Source organism: Electrona antarctica (assembly GCF_951216825.1).
Source record: "Electrona antarctica genome assembly, chromosome: 4".
NCBI lineage: Eukaryota > Metazoa > Chordata > Actinopteri > Myctophiformes > Myctophidae > Electrona > Electrona antarctica.
The window spans coordinates 54,262,462-54,282,569 of NC_136809.1; the positions used below are offsets into that span (position 1 = coordinate 54,262,462).

Here is a 20,108-nt window from a genome sequence, read left to right on the forward strand (position 1 = left end):
TTTTTTTATCACGGGATTATTTCTAGGCTGCTGTCCCGTGGTCAAAATCATCTCGGAGACTGCAGCGCTCGCCGCTCGCATGTTTGAACAGAGCCTGTAAAGCACTGTTTGATTAAGCATCTAACCTAACAAGTTTTTTTTTATTGTTTGTACAGTTGGAAGTCACCGATACCAATTTCACATCACACATGTATGCCTTTACAAAATATTGTTAATCCACATGTATTATTTATTCGTTTTACAGCTATTAGGAGTGAATACATAACTTCAGATGCCTGTCAGCTGGTCGGTCAATGCTGCTCTGCTCGTCAGACAAACAGGTGCAGGCGACAAAGTCAACGACGGTGATTACGTCGTAACGCCCATTTGTGGGTGTAAATGGCGTCGATAAACGAGGGCCTGTATGTTTACATAAGGAGGACCCTTGTGTAAACAAGTCTTTGCTAGTGCTTTTCCTGCTTCCATCCCCTTAGCAGAGTTTGCTTTGTATTGACCTGTATACCTTCCTGGAACTGTTACTGTACCCATTCTGCAAACACACACATTCCAGTTCAATAAGTCAATCCACCGATGTTACGGAGCCGTGTTTGGGTTCGTTTCTCAGAGGAAAACATTCTTGGACGAGAGACATTCTTACAAGCTCACAACAACAACATGTCTGGACTTGTGAACTCGTACGACGGCTATCTAGAGTACACACCCTCAGGGCTTATGAGCTTTAGGAGTCCTTTGAGCGCTAGTGGAAAAGCACGTTATATTATATGTAGCTGACGATAAAGATGATTTATTGTGATGAATGGGAGGGGTTGGTGTGGTTAGTGGCTGTCGGCCACCGGCCTACTTGAGAACGATGCACCTTGGGAACCTAACCCTGGTAATCGATGACCAGCCTGTTGAAAGGGTCGACAGTTTTAAAAATTCCTTGGCAGTTGGCACCACTATATGCTGCTCCCTGAAATGGGAAGTTAACACTAGTAACATCTTGAGTAAAGCCCACCAGAGGCTTCACTTCCTAGTACGCCTCTTAAAGAAGTTCGGTGTGGCCTGGGCCATGGCTCAGTGGTCCAGGCACCTTGGCTGGTAATCCAGTCTGGCAGTGTGCCGCGGGTTCGACTCCCGATCCTGACGGCCTTTACTGCATGTCTTCCCCCCATCTGTCGCCCCATTTCCTGTCAGCCTACTGTCTGTCCCTCCATAAAATATATAAAATAAAGGTGAAAGCCACAAAAAAAAAAATTAAAAAAAAAGAAGTTCGGTGTGACTGGGGAGGCGTTGGTTCACTTCTACAGAGCCACTGTGGAGAGTGTCCTCGTCTTCTCAGTCTCGGTGTGGTATGGAAACACCACCGTCTTAGAGAGGAAACAGCTGGAAAGGGTGCACAGCGTCAAAAATCATTGGCCTCGACCTCCCATCCGTCTCCTCTATCTACACCAGGGGTGTCAAACTGGCGGCCCGCGGAGCCGCCCAATGCGGCCCACTGGCCATTTATTTAAAAAAAAAAGAAATCTTTTTTTTTAATAAAAAAAAACATGTCAAAAAAATGAATGTAAAACGTGGGCACTTTTTTAAAAAGTGGTGTGTGTGGGCATTTTCGAGTGGTTTATTGGGTCTTTTTTCCACATCTCATACCAAACGTCTTGTAGCCTACAACTGTAATACAAATAAAGTCAATTTATGTCAATAAACAGTCTAGAAAACAAAGCCAAGTATCAAGTAGTGTAAGTCAACCCATATGAGCTGCAACTGGCCGCGGCCCTCATCAAGTCACCTTTCGCGCAATGTGGCCGTATGAGCGTTGTATGGTGTAGATTCTACACCATACGCTCTAAGCGCAGGATGCAGAAGGTGATTTCCGACCCCTCCCACCCTGCCTGCTCTCTTTTCTCTTTTCCCTGCCCTCAGGTAAGAGACTGCGGTCTCTAAAGTGCAATACCTCCCGCTTTAAGAACAGCACTTATCCCGAGGCTGTTCGCCTCCTGAATGCTGACCCTCTTTTCACTCGCACTTTACAGCGTGAAGCTGCTTTGTAACTGCGATGAATTGTAACGTTTTGCATTCTTCTTATTTATTGGTCCCCCTCGTATGATGTTTGTACTTTTGTATCTTGTTCTACTGTCTGAATATGTGATGTGATTATGTGTCTTTTGGTATGTCTGTTTTTAGTGCACTGAAACAAATTCCAATCAACCCTGTTGACATGGTAATAAAGTCTTGAATCTTGAATCTTAATAGTACCCGTTGTCAACTTGTCCCACATGGAGATCTCTGTATAGGTGCTGCCACACGGTCAAAAGAGCTGCGCACGTTCTCGGCTGCGCGTAGCTTAAAGCTTGAGTTTTTAGACAGCTGGTGGATGGAAATTAAGCTCCACCTCCGCCGAATACTTGCGCGACGGCCAGATTCCCGGAAACGCTCTCCTCCGCTCAAGTCTTCCGCAGAGGTGGAGCTTAATTTCCATCCACCAGCTGTCTAAAAACTCAAGCTTTAAGCTGCGCGCAGCTTAAGAAGTGCGCAGCTTAAGAAAGTTTTGCGCTATGGTGTGGAGACGGTGTCTCTGCCTGTGTGTGAAGAGGGCTGATTGACTGACTGTGAAAAGTGGACTGGTTATAAGTAGGCTAATGAATTGTCAGGTGTGGGGTTGCCATGGCAATCAATTGGCTGAGGCAGAGGCTGGAAATTGCACAGGTCAGGTGAGGGGATTTAGGCTGATTAGGCCCACTGGCAGAGCCTGAGCAGAGCCTTTTGGGGTGGTTCTGGAGAACCGTGGGTCCGACCGACGTGAGTCCGGGCACTGCACTCCCTGCTGGGGTGTGGAACGTGTGTGTCGAATATGAAGTCGGTGGGGCTGTACGTGCCCGTCTCGGTCGGCCACCGACCTACTTGGGAACGACGCAACTTGGGAACCTAATGATATACATTGCCATAGCACCCGTTTTAACTGTCAGCCGGTGTCCCACATGGAGATCTGTGTATGTGCCTGTGTGTGAAGACTGCAGTGCAAACTGAAAAGTGTACTTGGCAATCAATTGGGCCCACTGGCAGAGGCTGATTGGTTGAGCCTCAATTGGCTGAGGCAGAGGCTGGAAATTGCACTGGTGAAAGGAGTTGGCCTCATTAGGCCCACTGGCAGAGCCTGGCCCAGGTGAAAGGAGTTGGCCTCATTAGGCCCACTGGCAGAGCCTTTTGCGGTGGTTCTGGAGAACCGTGGGTCCGACCGACTCGATACCTGGCACTGCACTCCCTGCGGGGGTGTGGAACGCGTGCGTCGAAGGTGAAGTCGGTGGGTCGACCGGTTCTCGAGTTACGTGCATTACAACCGTACACACACACACACACGCACACACACACACGTACGCACACTGAGACGTGGCGCATTTCTAGTAGGATATCTGAGAAGAATCACTCCTTCAGTGTTGTCGCTGCACTTTACTGATCATCTCTACTGGTATATTGTTAATGTTGCTATGGATACCGCATCCTAAGTATCTTTTATAGGCCTATTTGTCAATATTGTGAAACGGTTACATCTTCTAGAGCCAGATGACCTGTTCTTTAATTGGGCGAAAAAAGATTGGGGGTGGTTCATTGTATCATGAACGGCTCGAGCCGCCAACAGTATGGGACATTTTTTACATTCAAGTTTTTTTAACCTGGGCATTTCCCAGAGTATAATGTGTCAGTGTTCCTTGTAATGACTGTACCTTGCTTGTCTGGTTACATTTGGTAATGTGACATATAAGGCTTAAAAAAAAGACCATTGAAATTAAATATTGATGATGAATAGTTAAATGGAATAGGTTTAAATGAGATGCATATCTATGCGACTTTGTTGTAGTCCGACGGTACATTATGTTAGGAGATGTATAGTTGGCCCTTAATATTTTCTAATATGCCCCCCTCTGAAAAAAGTTTTGACACACCTGTCCTAGATAATGAACTGTCTGTCTGTCTGTCTGTCTGTCTGTCTGTCTGTCTGTCTGTCTGTCTGTCTGTCTGTCTGTCTGTCTGTCTGTCTGTCTGTCTGTCTGTCAGTAGTGTTAGAGTGAGGTCTACAGCCAACACCAACTCGGGATTCCTGGATCGTTGCCCTCCACAATTTCCTATCTATAACATCAGGTTCTTGAGCTCTGCAGTGTTGGCAGCCAAGCTGTCGCGCCGCAGCACGTCTACATAGGTGGTGTACGCTTATTTCCCCTCCTGGCTTTGCCCTGGGTTGGCTCCCCATAGAGTCAATTTACATGCCTCTAGTTCTGGCCGCCTGACGCAGTGCCCTGCCAGCCTCGTCCTTCTCTCTCTGACTTTGTCCGTGACCCGTGGTAGGTCCCCATAGAGGTCCACATTTCTGATGCGGTCCGTCCATGTGACACCTAGTGCCATTCGTAGCATTCTTGTGTAGACTGGACGTTTGCGCTACTCGGACGTTTGCGCTACTCTATGCCGACTTGAAGTGGACTCGGTCCCAGATTTTTCTTTCTCCCTGGAAATGAAAACGTCTGGGTTTCCGAGGCTACATGATACAGTGAACAATGTTTTCTTCACAAATTGCCGGTGAGAATTATTATACCGCAGACTGTAGAGCAGAGGGCAAAGAGGTTTTTTAATGCTTAAAGAGCACTCACACACGCACGGTCGCACGCCCGGACGCACGCACGGACGCGCACATGCACACTTTTTTCAGGGACAGGTATGCTCTTGAAAGAATGCTATAATCTATTTCAGACTTGTTGACACGTGTTGTTTGGGTGTGTACGTGTACTGTGTGTGTGTGTGTGTGTGTGTGTGTTCACACACAAACACACACACACACACACACACACCTCAATACCTGTTCTGCGGGTAACGTTTCTCACATCTACATGTGATTTGTTTGTGTTGTCGCAATAAGCGTGTGTGTGTGTGTGTGTGTGTGTGTGTGTGTGTGTGTGTGTGTGTGTGTGTGTGTGTGTGTGTGTGTGTGTGTGTGTGTGTGTGTGTGTGTGTGTGTGTGTGTGTGTGTGTGTGTGTGTGTGTGTGTGTGTGTGTGTGTGTGTGTGTGTGTGCACGCACATGTGTATTGAGAGAAAAAGAGGAAGTAGTTTACTGCCAGAGAGCGAGAGTGGGAGAGAGAAGGGGGGTGGGGGAAGAGAGAGAGAGAACATTAGGTTCCACTTGTACACTCAGAGTTCCTACTCTCACTTATATGGTCATGACATGTGGGTCATGACCAAAAGAATAGAGCGCCTAAGTCCTGACGTCACTCGCTCATCCCCTGGTTCATGGACGTTTTTCTCTATGGAGAATAACATGGGGTCATCTTTAAATCGTCTCATATGAGCCAGAAATGACCACAATGTCAACTGACTGACTGTCATATCTGAAAATGTAACAAATTCATCAGCAGTAACATTAGCGTGTTCTCACAGTCATGTTGAATCTTCATATCCATATGAGTGAAACGGCCGGGATGATTTGCTTAGCATTTTTTTCGCTGGTGAATGCTACACCTTATGACCAATCATAATGCAGCCCAAACTGCGTTTTTGTCTATAAACAGTGGCGTAGCTCTGCGAGCTCGGGGGAGAGGAGTCAGGAGCCTCCACCGTGAGGACATACTGTTGTATCCTACTGACTCACCTGCCAGTGAGGAGCCCCCGCCGTGAGGACATACTGTTGTATCCTACTGACTCACCTGCCAGTGAGGATCCCCCACCGTGAGGACGTACTGTTGTATCCTACACTGACTCACCTGCCAGTGAGGAGCCCCCACCGTGAGGACGTACTGTTGTATCCTACTGACTCACCTGCCAGTGAGGAGCCCCCACCATGAGGACGTACTGTTGTATCCTACACTGACTCACCTGCCAGTGAGGAGCCCCCACCGTGAGGACGTACTGTTGTATCCTACTGACTCACCTGCCAGTGAGGAGCCCCCACCGGGAGGACGCACTGTTGTATCGTATACTTACTCACCTGCCAGTGAGGAGCCCCCACCGTGAGGACGTACCGTTGTATCCTACTGACTCACCTGTCAGTGAGGAGCCCCCACCGTGAGGACGTACTGTTGTATCCTATACTGACTCACCTGCCAGTGAGGAGCCCCCACCGTGAGGACGTACTGTTGTATCCTACTGACTCACCTGCCAGTGAGGAGCCCCCACCTGGAGGACATACTGTTGTATCCTATACTGACTCACCTGCCAGTGAGGAGCCCCCACGGGGAGGACTTACTGTTGTATCCTATACTGACTCACCTGCCAGTGAGGAGCCCCCACCGTGAGGACGTACAGTTGTATCCTACTGACTCACCTACCAGTGAGGAGCCCCCACCGGGAGGACGTACTGTTGTATCCTATACTGACCCACCTGCCAGTGAGGAGGCCCCACCGGGAGGACATATACTGTTGTATCCTATACTGATTCACCTGCCAGTGAGGAGCCCCCACCGGGAGGACGTACTGTTGTATCCTATACTGACTCACCTGCCAGTGAGGAGCCCCCACCGGGAGGACATACTGTTGTATCCTATACTGACTCACCTGCCAGTGAGGAGCCTCCACCGGGAGGACGTACTGCTGTATCCTATACTGACTCACCTGTCAGTGAGGAGCCCCCGCCGGGAGGACGTACTGTTGTATCCTATACTGACTCACCTGCCAGTGAGGAGCCCCCACCAGGAGGACGTACTGTTGTATCCTATACTGACCCACCTGCCAGTGAGGAGCCCCCACCGGGAGGACGTACTGTTGTATCCTATACTGACTCACCTGCCAGTGAGGAGCCCCCACCGGGAGGACGTATACTGTTGTATCCTATACTGACTCACCTGCCAGTGAGGTGCCCCCACCGGGAGGACGTACTGTTGCGCAACGAAGTACTATCCTAAAATGTCGAGTCCTCACAACTATACAGTAATACGATCTGTGCGTGTGCGTGAGTGTGAGTGTGTGTGTGTGTGTGTGTGAAATGTTATCCTGATCATTGATTGGGTAGACAGACCACAAGTGAAATGGTATATCTTTGATATTGATTGGCTGACAGACAGACAGGCAGCTTTGTTGATCAGAGAGGACCTTAATCATTTGAGCTCTATTGATCAGAGAGGACCTTTATTTCAGATCCCATGGAGTGTTTCTGAAAGGCTGCGGGCGGCGGGCGCTGCCGATTGGCTGACTGCCTTATGAGAGAGAAACATATTGATCACGTTAAAATGACATTATGAAAGCTTTCCATTAGCCATGTGCAACTGACTAAGAATTCCTTACAAGTGCATTCTTAAAGGTCTGGTGACATATTTTTTATTTTTTAAGGTTTTCTGGTTTTCTTTGAACATTCAGTTGATTTTCTGTGTTGCAAGGTGGGGGGGGGTTGCAAAGTGCCAAAACATGCTGAAATAAGTTCGTTTTTTCCATTACATTGCATCTGAAGAAGCTTTATAACAGCTTTAGGCGATTTTGCTTCCGTATTTTTGAGTGGTGCAACCACTCCCTTACGGAGCTATGTGTGTGGCTGGGTGTAGCTGGGTGCCTGGCTGGGTATGAGCACGGAAATAGCATGGTTGTTTTTCACCATTTCGGGCGGCATGTGGCTCAGGAGGTAGAGCAGGTCGTCCAATGATCCATGGGTCGGCGGTTCGAATCCCGGCTCCTCCTGTCTACATGTCAAAGTGTCCTTGGGCAAGACACTGAACCCCAAATTGCTCCTGATGTGCTGGTTGGTGCCTTGCATGGCTTCCGCCGCAATCGATGTATGAATGTGTGTGTGAATGGGTGAATGTAATGCACAGCACAATCTATGTAAAGCGCCTTGGATAAAGGCGCTATATAAATGCACCATTTACCATTTACCACCACCTGTGCTCAACCTAACACACACACAAACACACACGCATGTATTAACTGTATTATATGATGATTTCGGGTGTGCCAGTACAGTACAGTTACAGTACAGTAGAGGGAGCCCCACACGGTAACTCACACACGGTAACTCTGTCTACCGTTTCGGACATGGGGCGGCTCGCCGGAATCGACCGGCCCCCTGGGCGCGTTCCTGGGGGTGTGGATGTTCCGGGGAGTCTGAAACGGTAGATTTCTCTACCGTTTCGGACGTGGGGCGGCTCCCCGGAACTGGGCCGGCACCCTGGCCGTGATCCTGTGGGTCTGGAACTTCCGGGGACGCCCACACAGAGTTGCACCACTCACTTCACACGGGTGAGATTTTTACGGCTCTAGCAGTGATTCTGAAACATTAATTTCAGGGCCACTATAGTTCCACACTCACTCCAGGAGGCCACTATGGTTCCACACTCACTCCAGAGGGCCACTATAGTTCCACACTCACTCCAGAGGGCCACTATAGTTCCACACTCACTCCAGAGGGCCACTAATAGTTCCACACTCAATCCAGAGGGCCACTATAGTTCCACACTCACTCCAGAGGGCCACTATAGTTCCACACTCACTCCAGAGGGCCACTATAGTTCCACACTCACTCCAGAGGGCCACTATAGTTCCACACTCACTCCAGAGGGCCACTAATAGTTCCACACTCACTCCAGAGGGCCACTATAGTTCCACACTCACTCCAGAGGGCCACTATAATTCCACACTCACTCCAGAGGGCCACTATAGTTCCACACTCACTCCAAAGGGCCACTATAGTTCCACACTCACTCCAGAGGGCCACTAATAGTTCCACACTCACTCCAGAGGGCCACTATAGTTCCACACTCACTCCAGAGGGCCACTATAGTTCCACACTCACTCCAGAGGGCCACTATAGTTCCACACTCACTCCAGAGGGCCACTATAGTTCCACACTCACTCCAGAGGGCCACTATAGTTCCACACTCACTCCAGAGGGCCACTATAGTTCCACACTCACTCCAGAGGGCCACTATAGTTCCACACTCACTCCAGAGGGCCACTATAGTTCCACACTCACTCCAGAGGGCCACTATAGTTCCACACTCACTCCAGAGGGCCACTATAGTTCCACACTCACTCCAGAGGGCCACTAATAGTTCCACACTCACTCCAGAGGGCCACGTTGCATATTACTGTCGTAGCAAAAATAGCCGATCTACAAGCTCAAAATGCGTCACAGTGTGACGCATTTTGAGCTTGTAGATCAGCTATTTTTGCTATTTTTGAATTGGAATCCTTATTCGAGAGATGACTTCCGCACACCCGGTTTAATTTTACAGCAGGTGCGTATAGGTCCTGGCAGAACAGCAAACGTTTTAGAGAAGGAGGAGAGAGCACACTGCCGCTTGCTGGTTCAAGAGGTTTATTTTGATAAGAGTCGTAGCAACGTTTCGGCCTTCTTCAGGCATAGTTTGAGAATAGGCTGACATTCATTAAATACACAACAGTATGGTTTAGACAACCAATCAAATTGTATATAGTAATCATTCATCAGATAGCAGCTGCGTGAATAACCCAGTCTTGTGACTTAAGGTGAATTGGAATCCTGAAACATAACCTTTTGTATTTAATTTCAAATGCATTTAGTTATATGTTAACTTTATGAACTAAATACAAATACATTGGACATAAAATAAAAGACAATAACATTTGAATAATACTATTAAAGCGGGTCATGTTTGCATGTTTGGAATTGTATAACAGCTGAAATCAATAACATATTAACCCGGGGGCCGCATGTGGCCCCCGGGCCGCCAGTTGCCCATGCGTGCACTAGAGGATAGTCATGCCTGAGACTGACTCTCTATCTAGGCTGTGGTGCAGAACTCCTCCTCTCTCTCTGACACTCAGGACTGGAGGCTTGTTTCTGACCCCAAAAACCACCACGATTATCTTGCAGTGTGAGTCCGGCTTTAACCCATTTTGGGCGGGAACCCCTTTTTGGTGTTTTATAAGCATCGTGTTAAGCTTTAGCTATGGAAAAATAGCAGATCTACAAGCTCATAGCGCGGCACCGAGTGCCGCGCTACGAGCTTGTAGGTCTGCTATTTTTGAAAGAAATCGTGAAAATGTGGCACAAATCTTTGAATACTGTATATATTCTTTCAGTGTGAGCGTTTTTTAACTCAAATCTTTGCTTCTGGCGGTCCCTGGAACAACATATTTTCAGACGGGGGTCGGCGGCCAATTACATATATTTTTGCGAGTCCTCGACATGAAAATGTTTGAGAACCACTGACATATAGAAACAGAGGTTTTTTTCAGAAAGTTGTCAGGATTTTAGAAGACATTTGTAGAATCGTTCCCGCAGGTAAAAATGGCTTAAGGACCTAGATAAATAGATACTGGGTCAGAGTATACTGGCCCAAATACAGCTACGAGGAGCATTGTTCTAAATACCGTCTCTGTCGGGTGGAAAACTCATATGTCCAAAAAACGCTACGGTTACTTTTCAGGATTCCAAATTCCAAAAAGGGGTGTCCTCAAGCTCGGGAGGCGTCGCGTGCTTGTTGTGGATCTGCTATAGATACGTAGATAGATACCTTTATTATCCCACGGGGGGGGGGGGGGGGGGAAATCAGTCGCCCAGAGGTGGCACAGCAGTTAACCCATTTATGCCTGACGTCGAAATTTAAACAATGTCTTCAAAATCCTGACAGTTTTCTGAAAAAACCTCATGTCTCTGTATCAGCGGTGCTCAATATTTCATGTCAATGACCCCACAAATTATATGTAATATGCCTCCGCCCCGCCCCCATCTGAAAATATGTTGTTCCAGGGACCTCCCCCAGAAGCAAAGATTTGAGTTAAAATGTTCACTCTGTAATAATATATATTCAAAGATTTGAGGCACATTTTCACGAATTTTCAAAAATGGCAGATCTACAAGTTCATAGCGCGCCACTCGGTGGCGCGCTATGAGCTTGTAGATCTGCTATTTTTCAATAGCTAAAGTATAACATAATGCTTTAAAACACCAAAAGGGGTTCACGCCCCAGAATGGGTTAAGGTTACAACATACAAGTAAGGATAAGACGGATAAAAGAAAAGTACTGTATAGTCTGCAGAAGAAACAAGGCAGAAGGTGCATCAAGAAACAATAATAATAATAGTTATAATACTAATAATAGCTATAGTGTGACAATGCAGTGTTTGATCAAGTATAGGGGGCTAGCTAGGGGCATTTGTTTACTTAAATACGTACTTATTTACTGACTTGGAAAAAAATAAAAAATAAAGTTATAATATGTAGATGAGAGGTTTCTGGCCGACAGCAGCGGAATGGAAACAGGACACAAATCCACAGAGTCACCCGAGTGCTGTGTAATGACAGACGAGGGGGGGGGGGGGGATGTGGAGTGGGAAATTTGGTATATAGTTTTTTAAAACAGGGGTTTTCAACTGATTGTGAACCAGGGACCACCACCTTGACTAAGAATCAACCTGGGGATCACTGTTGTGTTGCAATGGGATATGGGCTAAAGGCCTAAAAATGGCAAATACGTGCAAGATATAGCACATGATGACATGATTCTATGGGCACATTTCCTAATAATGATGCTTGCCTGATTGAGCATCAGGCAAGCTGGTACACTTACCCTTCTTGAGATTCTAACTGCCTTTTCTGTGGAATTTCTTAACCTCAGACTTCCCAGTAATTCTGATAACATTGACGCACTTCCAAGGAACAGTGCACAAAAGCTTAGTGCACTGTTCCGTGGAAGAAAATACAAAATCTTCACTTTGCTACATTACTAAATGCATGGTCAGGGACCACCATACAATACCTTCATGGACCACCAGTGGTCCACGGACCACCTGTTGAAAACCCCTGGCCTAAAATATTGTCTATAATACATACATTCATGAATCCACTTGCTGACGGGCTGTCAGTATTGAGCAACTTGTTTTATAGGGGGTTACATGCATGTCACCGTACCATCCACACTTAAGTGCAGACGTCGAGTATATACAGACTACGGTGGACGATTGGGAGTGAGTCTGCAGCACTTCTGACGCGAAGTGCATTCCATAGTTTTGAAGCCAGAAGGGAGAAGACGTTTGTGGACGTGTGGAGCGTTGTCCCGGCGTTTTTTAGTGAAGGTACTTCCAGCTTCCCCGCGTCGGCTGATCTGAGCGCGCGGGAGGGTTTGTATAGGGTTCGATCAGACTTGCAAGATATGGCGGTGCCATACCTTTGGTTGCTTTGAATGCCAGCAGAGATTTGTACTCCCCATGGAGGGAGTGGAGAAGGGGGGGGGGGGGGGGAGATATGTGAGAATTTTGTCTGGTTGAAGACCAAGCGAGCATTCTGGCAGTTGGAGAGGCTTAGGTGCACATACCGGTATAGGCCAGTAAGGAGAGAGTTACAATAGTCTAGGCTGACTCCTGGGCGAGGAAGGGTCTGATTGGCTGACTACTGGGTGAGGAAGGGTCTGATTGGCTGACTCCTGGGGTGAGGAAGCGTCTGATTGGCTGACTCCTGGGGTGAGGAAGGGTCTGATTGGCTGACTCCTGGCCGAGGAAGGGTCTGATTGGCTGACTCCTGGGTGAGGAAGGGTCTGATTGGCTGACTCCTGCATGGGCGAGGAAGGGTCTGATTGGCTGACTCCTGGGCGAGGAAGGGTCTGATTGGCTGACTCCTGGGGTGAGGAAGGGTCTGATTAGCTGACTCCTGGTCCTAGGTGAGGAAGGGTCTGATTGGCTGACTCCTGGTCCTGGGTGAGGAAGGGTCTGATTGGCTGACTCCTGGGGTGAGGAAGGGTCTGATTAGCTGACTCCTGGTCCTGGGTGAGGAAGGGTCTGATTGGCTGACTCCTGGTCCTGGGTGAGGAAGGGTCTGATTGGCTGACTCCTGGGTGAGGAAGGGTCTCATTGGCTGACTCCTGGGCGAGGAAGGGTCTGATTGGCTGACTCCTGGGCGAGGAAGGGTCTGATTGGCTGACTCCTGGGCGAGGAAGGGTCTGATTGGCTGACTCCTGGGCGAGGAAGGGTCTGATTGGCTGACTCCTGGGTAAGGAGGGGTCTAATGTCATAGAGTTTAAACCTAGAGGATGGAGTGACAGCTGTGATGTGTGCATTTCGACAACAATGGAATTCAACGTCCTTTACACAGAACACTAAGAAAAGGAAACACATTTTATAAAATGACATTAGAATCAGTGATGCACAATGTAATCGGCAGGCGGCAGCACATCGAAATGGGCCTTAAAAATGCCATATGGGCACAGGATCGGTCTCAAAGTAATCTAGATTATTTTCACAGATATTGATGTGATAATGATGTGATAATGATGTGACCGTCATTATGGCTCTGTCGCTTTTGTTTTGTGCATTTCTATAATGTTTGAAGGCAGCGTAATCCGTAGAATATCGGCAGATATGACCCTGCAAATAATGATCTGGATATCGGTCGTGATTTCATAATCGTGCAGCCCTAATTGCATAAAAGGAAATAAATACAATAGAAATCACACCTGTGTGAAGTGAGGGGCGCTCTTATCCATGCTATGATTAGGTGATGTAAAACAAACGGTGTCGAAACCAAACGTTAAGTTCTCTTTATTGTTAATGGGATTTAATTTGATGTTTAGTTTGATGTTAGGGACAAGATGGCGTAACTTTTCCCTTCATTGTCAATGGCGTTTATAAAACAAACATTAAACCTGTGTATATAGGAGGGGACCTGTATATAGGAGGGGCTAGCGCCCCTCAAAAATACCAGATAGCCTCCAATTACAGTGAAGAAGAGAAAAGAAAACTAGGAAAAGTATCTTGTGACAATAAGGTGGATGTGAAATCACACACAGTCCCATATTGTAAACAACGGACACATCCCCTATACTGCATGCAGCTCAGCCAATAGGATGGCTACATGACGGTGTGGTTATCTCTGATTGGTCGCCGAGGCTGTCTGTCAACAGAGCGTAGGTGGGGGTGGGGGGGGGAGGGGGCGGGACTAGATGCATCTTTAAGGTCGCGGTTGCTAGGCGACAGACCGATGACAGGTCACTGCTGTGTGTGTGTGTGTGTGTGTGTGTGTGTGTGTGTGTGTGTGTGTGTGTGTGTGTGTGTGTGTGTGTGTGTGTGTGTGTGTGTGTGTGTGTGTGTGTGTGTGTGTGTGTGTGTGTGTGTGTGTGTGTGTGTGTGTGTGTGTGTGTGTCATAGCATTTAGTGTAGCTCTTACATGTCTTCTCACATTTGAATGTTCTCACTCTGATCTGTACCTCTCTCTCTCTCTCTCTCTCGTCCCTCAGTGACAGTAAATAAATTCAGTTCTCCTCCCACACACACAGCCTCAAACCCAGCTGTGTCCCCAACCCCCCCCCCCCCCCCCGAGCCCCCTCCTCCCCCCACTCGCCCACACACCTCCCTATGTGTCATCCCTACATCTCTCTCTCTCTCTCTCTCTGTATTGTCTATCTGTATGTTTGTAGTCTGTATGCTTCTGTGTGTGTGTGTGTGTGTGTGTGTGTGTGTGTGTGTGTGTGTGTGTGTGTGTGTGTGTGTGTGTGTGTGTGTGTGTGTGTGTGTGTGTGTGTGTGTGTGTGTGTGTGTGTGTGTGTGTGTGTGTGTGATGTGTTAATATTAATGTTACATAAGAGTATTTTTGATGTCATGTAGATTCATTCAGTGAATGTTCAGCCATTATTATGGTACATATATGTTACATTATGTTCTGTCTTTTTCTGCAGCTATATTTAGATGTTAGTGTTTTTATTCATTTACAGATGTATCTATTTGTGTACAACCACCATTCCTATAGAAATAGCAATCTATAGATATAGATAGATACATAAATAATATGTGGTACAGGATATGTCTACATTACATGTTAGCCTTTGCATACGCCTGCAAGGTCGTCAAGTGCTATGGGTTCAGAGGAGTCTGAAGAGGTGCTGTCTTCAGACTATGGCGGACGATTAGTGACCAGATTTGACTGAGAGCCTGCCATCGCGCAAATTCCAGCTTTTCACCAGAGGAGAAACACGTTTATTTTTATTTTTTTCTCCAAAATGAGTCTCCAAAATGAGCACAGGCAGACTCTTCACATACTGAGCATGTCTGAAATAAATGTCAGAGCTGAAATCGACATGTAAATATGAAATAAATGCTTAAACATGTAGCTAGGTGTAATGTTAGAGACCACAGAAGTGAACCTTTCAAGCCTGTTTTCTCAACTCGCTGTTTCTCTGCAAGACATTACTCTATAAGCCATATCTCCAAAACTGGTAGGTCAAACTGAACAACCAATATGTCAATTTGAATCTATGATTCCCTGCTTTCATATGACGTGAAATTCAAAAAAAACCAATGGCAGTCCCTCAGTCAAATGTAGTCACATTAGGTGTGAATCTGCAGTGGGGAGTTTGATCCACAGTTTGTGAGCCAGAAGGGAGAAGAGTCTAGGACGTGTGGAGCGTTGTCCAGGGTGTCTAAGGGAAGGGAGAAGAGTGTAGGACGTGTGGAGCGTTGTCCAGGGTGTTTTAGGGAAGGGAGAAGAGTCTAGGACGTGTGGAGCGTTGTCCAGGGTGTTTTAGAGAAGGGAGAAGAGTCTAGGACGTGTTGAGCGTTGTCCAGGGTGTTTTAGAGAAGGGAGAAAAGTCTAGGACGTGTGGAGCGTTGTCCAGGGTGTTTTAGAGAAGGGAGAAGGAGTCTAGGACGTGTGAAGCGTTGTCCAGGGTATTTTGGGAAGGGAGAAGAGTCTCGGACATGTGGAGTGTTGTCCAGGGTGTTTTAGAGAAGGGTTAAAAGTCTAGGACGTGTGGAGCATTGTCCAGGGTGTTTTAGGGAAGGGAGAAGAGTCTAGGTCGTGTGGAGCGTTGTCCAGGGTGTTTTAGGGAAGGGAGAAGAGTCTAGGTCGTGTGGAGCGTTGTCCAGGGTGTTTTAGGGAAGGGAGAAGAGTCTAGGACGTGTGGAGCGTTGTCCAGGGTGTTTTAGGGAAGGGAGAAGTGTCTAGGACTTGTGGAGCGTTGTCCAGCGTGTTTTAGAGAAGGGAGAAGAGTCTAGGACGTGTGGAGCGTTGTCCAGGGTGTTTTAGAGAAGGGAGAAGAGTCTAGGACGTGTGGAGCGTTGTCCAGGGTGTTTTAGGGAAGGGAGAAGAGTCTAGGACATGTGGAGCGTTGTCCAGGGTGTTTTAGAGAAGGGAGAAGAGTCTAGGACGTGTGGAGTGTTGTCCAGGGTGTTTTAGGGAAGGGAGAAGAGTCTAGGACGTGTGGAGCGTTGTCCAGGGTGTTTTAGAGAAGGGAGAAGAGTCTAGGACGTGTGGAGCGTTGTCCAGGGTGTTTTAGAGAAGGGAGAAGAGTCTAGGACGTGTGGAGCGTTGTCCAGGGTGTTTTAGAGAAGGGAGAAGAGTCTAGGAAGTGTGGAGTGTTGTCCAGGGTGTTTTAGGGAAGGGAGAAGAGTCTAGGACGTGTGGAGCGTTGTCCAGGGTGTTTTAGGGAAGGGAGAAGGAGTCTAGGACGTGTGAAGCGTTATCCAGGGTTTTTTAGGAAGGGAGAAGAGTCTCGGACATGTGGAGCGTTGTCCAGGGTGTTTTAGAGATGGGAGAAAAGTCTAGGACGTGTGGAGTGCATGTTGTCCAGGGGGTTTTAGAGAAGGGAGAAGAGTCTAGGACGTGTTGAGCGTTGTCCAGGGTGTTTTAGGGAAGGGAGAAGGAGTCTAGGACGTGTGAAGCGTTGTCCAGGGTGTTTTAGAGAAGGGAGAAAGTCTAGGACGTGTGGAGCGTTGTCCAGGGTGTTTTAGGGAAGGGAGAAGAGTCTAGGTCGTGTGGAGCGTTGTCCAGGGTGTTTTAGGGAAGGGAGAAGAGTCTAGGTCGTGTGGAGCGTTGTCCAGGGTGTTTTAGGGAAGGGAGAAGAGTCTAGGACTTGTGGAGCGTTGTCCAGGGTGTTTTAGAGAAGGGAGAAGAGTCTAGGACGTGTGGAGCGTTGTCCAGGGTGTTTTAGAGAAGGTAGAAGAGTCTAGGACAGACGCACGCACGCACGCACGCACACAGTGTGTGTTGTGACAGTGGAACTCGAGGGAAATGGCACCAGTTGCGCACAGCCTCTTGAATACGTAATGAGCCTGTGAATAATTAACGCATCATGACTGTCAAGTTCAACGTGTGTGTATGCGTGCATGCGTGTGTGTGCGTGTGCGGTCATGTGCTGGTGTTGTTTTTGCACATCCTCAATTACCAGGCTTTTACCACTCTGTGTGTGTGTCTAGTCAGGGGGTTAAGGTTCAGGTTAGGTAAGTAAGTAGGTCGGAAAGGCTTAATGTCGGTATCAGCTAAGAATGTGGGAGTCTGTTCCTGTAACAATGCACTACACCAGGGGGTGTCCCAGCCTTTCTCTGATACCACAGATTATGAAACTAGAAGCTCGTCGCATCTAACAGGGCTAGGGTTGGGGGGGGGTCACGGTGGCACAGTCGGTAGTGCCTCACAGCTAGAAGGTCCTGGGTTCGATTCCCGCTGGGGACGCTGTGGGCGCTGCTGTGGGCGTGTTCTCTCCTCCGCGTGCGTCATCAGTGCCCATACCCGAGGCGGGGGTGGCGAAAAGGCCTTTCTGTGTGGAGTTTGCGTGTTCTCCCCGTGTCCCCTAGGGTAGGTACTAAGGCTGAACGATTTTGAGAAAAAATTTAATTGCGAATTTTCTGACCAATATTGCGATTGCGATTTGACTCGCGATATATATTTTTTAAATCACACCCGTGTGAAGTAAGTGGTGCAACTCTGTTTCGGTTCCCCCGGGGGGGGTCCCCGAAACTTCCAGACCCACAGGAACGTGTCCAGGGTGCCGGCCCGGTTTAGGAGAGCCGCCCTGCGTCCGAAACGGTCGAGAAAGAGTTACCGTGTGTGGGTCCCCAGGCGGTCCCTGTACTGTACTGTACTGTACTGTACTGTACTGTACTGTACTGTACTGTACTGTACTGTACTGTACTGTACTGTACTGTACTGTACTGTACTGTACTGTACTGTACTGTCACTGTACTGTCACTGTACTGTAATGTCACACCTAAAATCATCATGTAGGGCCTATACAGTTAGTATGTGTGTGTGTTAGGCTGCGCAACAGTGACACTTGGTTGTGAAAACCAACCAAATGCTATTTTCGTGCTCGGACAGACCCAGCCAGCCAGCCACCCACCCACCCACAGACACACAAAGCTCCATAATGAAGTGGTTGCACCACTTAAAAAGTAAAGCTTCAATTTAGTATTCACTGTGTCCATTTAAAAAGTAATGAAACATTACCAAATGGCATACCATTCATTTACTTTACCAGGCAGTGATGTCAGGATTCACAGGATGTGAGACAGCTCAAAATAATGTAGGCTAACCAAATTGACCTGTGTTTAATTATCTACAATAAGAATGTGTGTTAAAATTGTAATGTTAGAAATAATTGTAAATAGCTCTCTGGATACAGACCATAAATGCAATGTAATTTCCAGACTTTCTATTTAAGTGCAATTGCTATTAGGCTACAGTTATCTAATCATCAGAGCACAATATTGTGATTCTCATTTAATATTCACATTTAGATATTATGTTCAATTGATTTATTTGTTTTTGAGGGGCTAAATTCAGTGCACGTATGTTCACAAACGTCCTACACAAACATTAAATTCCCATTGACACTTTTATGTCATTGTCTGAGCAAAGAAATAGGCCTAGTGTCTATTTTACGTCATGATGATGTACGATGATAAGAGCGCCCCTCACTTCACACGGGTGGGATTTTTTAAACCAAATAAAAGCATATGCATTGCATAAGTGTAGGCTACATTTTGACAGATGTGATGACAGAATCAATCAATCAATTAGAATCAATTATTAGAGATAATTTTGTCTGAGGTTTAAGACAAGCTCATAACTTTAACTTTAATGTTTATGAGCTTGTTGGCCGGCTATTTTCCCACCACGGGTCCTGGTGTAAGCTTTTTTTTAATGATGGCTCTCGGATCTCGGTACAATTTCGCGGACCTCGCTCAGACAAATTATTACAAATGTACATGCACCACAATGGGGACCGGTTCACTAGAATCGGGGACAACGACGACAATGTAGCATTAATAAAATAAACAGCGGACAGGACAGCAGGACAGCGCCCGTGCCATGCGAAGGTTTGTGGTGTTGCTGCGGGATGTTTTGACTGTCGCTGTACCATGACAGGTCTTGCACAAAACTGTCTTGTTGGACGTTTGTAATGTCAAAACCAAAATAATGCCATATCCCCGAAGTGCCTGATCTCTTTGGGATTAAATTGTGCGGATTTAAGAAAGTTTATTCGGGCTCCGCAGACGCTATGCTTGCATCTGCTCCTCAGCTTCTGCTGACTTCTAGCATGGTAGCATTAGCATCAACGCACTGAACACAGAGTAGACGTAAATGATGACTTTGTTTTGGGCACTGCGCGAGCGTGTACACATGCACTGCAGTCACATGCACTGCAGGGACACATCTGATTGGTTAGAATAGAGAGCACAGTATAGCCGTGTTGTAAATACTGGATCAGACGCGCTCCGGGTTGATTACGATTTTTTTTTAAATCGCAGCCTTTGCGATTTGCTAATCGCGTGGTTTCAAATCGCAATTTCGGTTTGAAAACGATTAATCGTTCAGCCTTAGTAGGTACCCTCACATGTTCTCCCCGTGTCCCCTAGGGTAGGTACCCTCACATGTTCTCCCTGTGTCCCCTAGGGTAGGGTACCCTCACATGTTCTCCCCGTGTCCCCTAGGGTAGGTACCCTCACATGTTCTCCCCGTGTCCCCTAGGGTAGGTACCCTCACATGTTCTCCCCGTGTCCCCTAGGTTAGGTACCCTCACATGTTCTCCCTGTGTCCCCTAGGGTACGCACCCTCACATGTTCTCCCCGTGTCCCCTAGGTTAGGTATCCTCACATGTTCTCCCCGTGTCCCCTAGGGTAGGTATATTAGGGATGTCCCGGTCACGTTTTTTTGCTCCCGATCCGATCATTTGATTTTGAGACATGCCGATACCTGATACATGTAGCGCGGACCGGCACCTGCGTCTCCAACCGGTGGTTGGAGATCGACCGCTGAGGTGGAGCGCCATACCTACCTTTTTCTTATTATTATTTTTTTGTTTATTTTAAGAAAAACCCATTTTTTTTTAAAGAAAACTTTAACACAAATCTTCTCTTCTGAGGGTCCATGGCACACATTATTTTCAGATGGGGGTTCCTGGCACACATTAT

The 20,108-nt window shown here is 47.4% G+C and overlaps 2 protein-coding genes across 2 annotated transcripts in view; one reads left to right on the forward strand and one right to left on the reverse strand.

The window, feature by feature from the left end:
* The window catches only part of LOC306922249 (protein kinase C beta type-like), a 183,505-nt gene that overhangs the window by 101,852 nt on the left and 61,545 nt on the right, over nt 1-20,108 (reverse strand).
* The window catches only part of LOC306922131 (protein kinase C beta type-like), a gene marked incomplete at its 3' end in the record, with an annotated part of 58,535 nt that overhangs the window by 15,966 nt on the left and 22,461 nt on the right, over nt 1-20,108 (forward strand). The gene's annotated exons all lie outside the window — the stretch shown is intronic.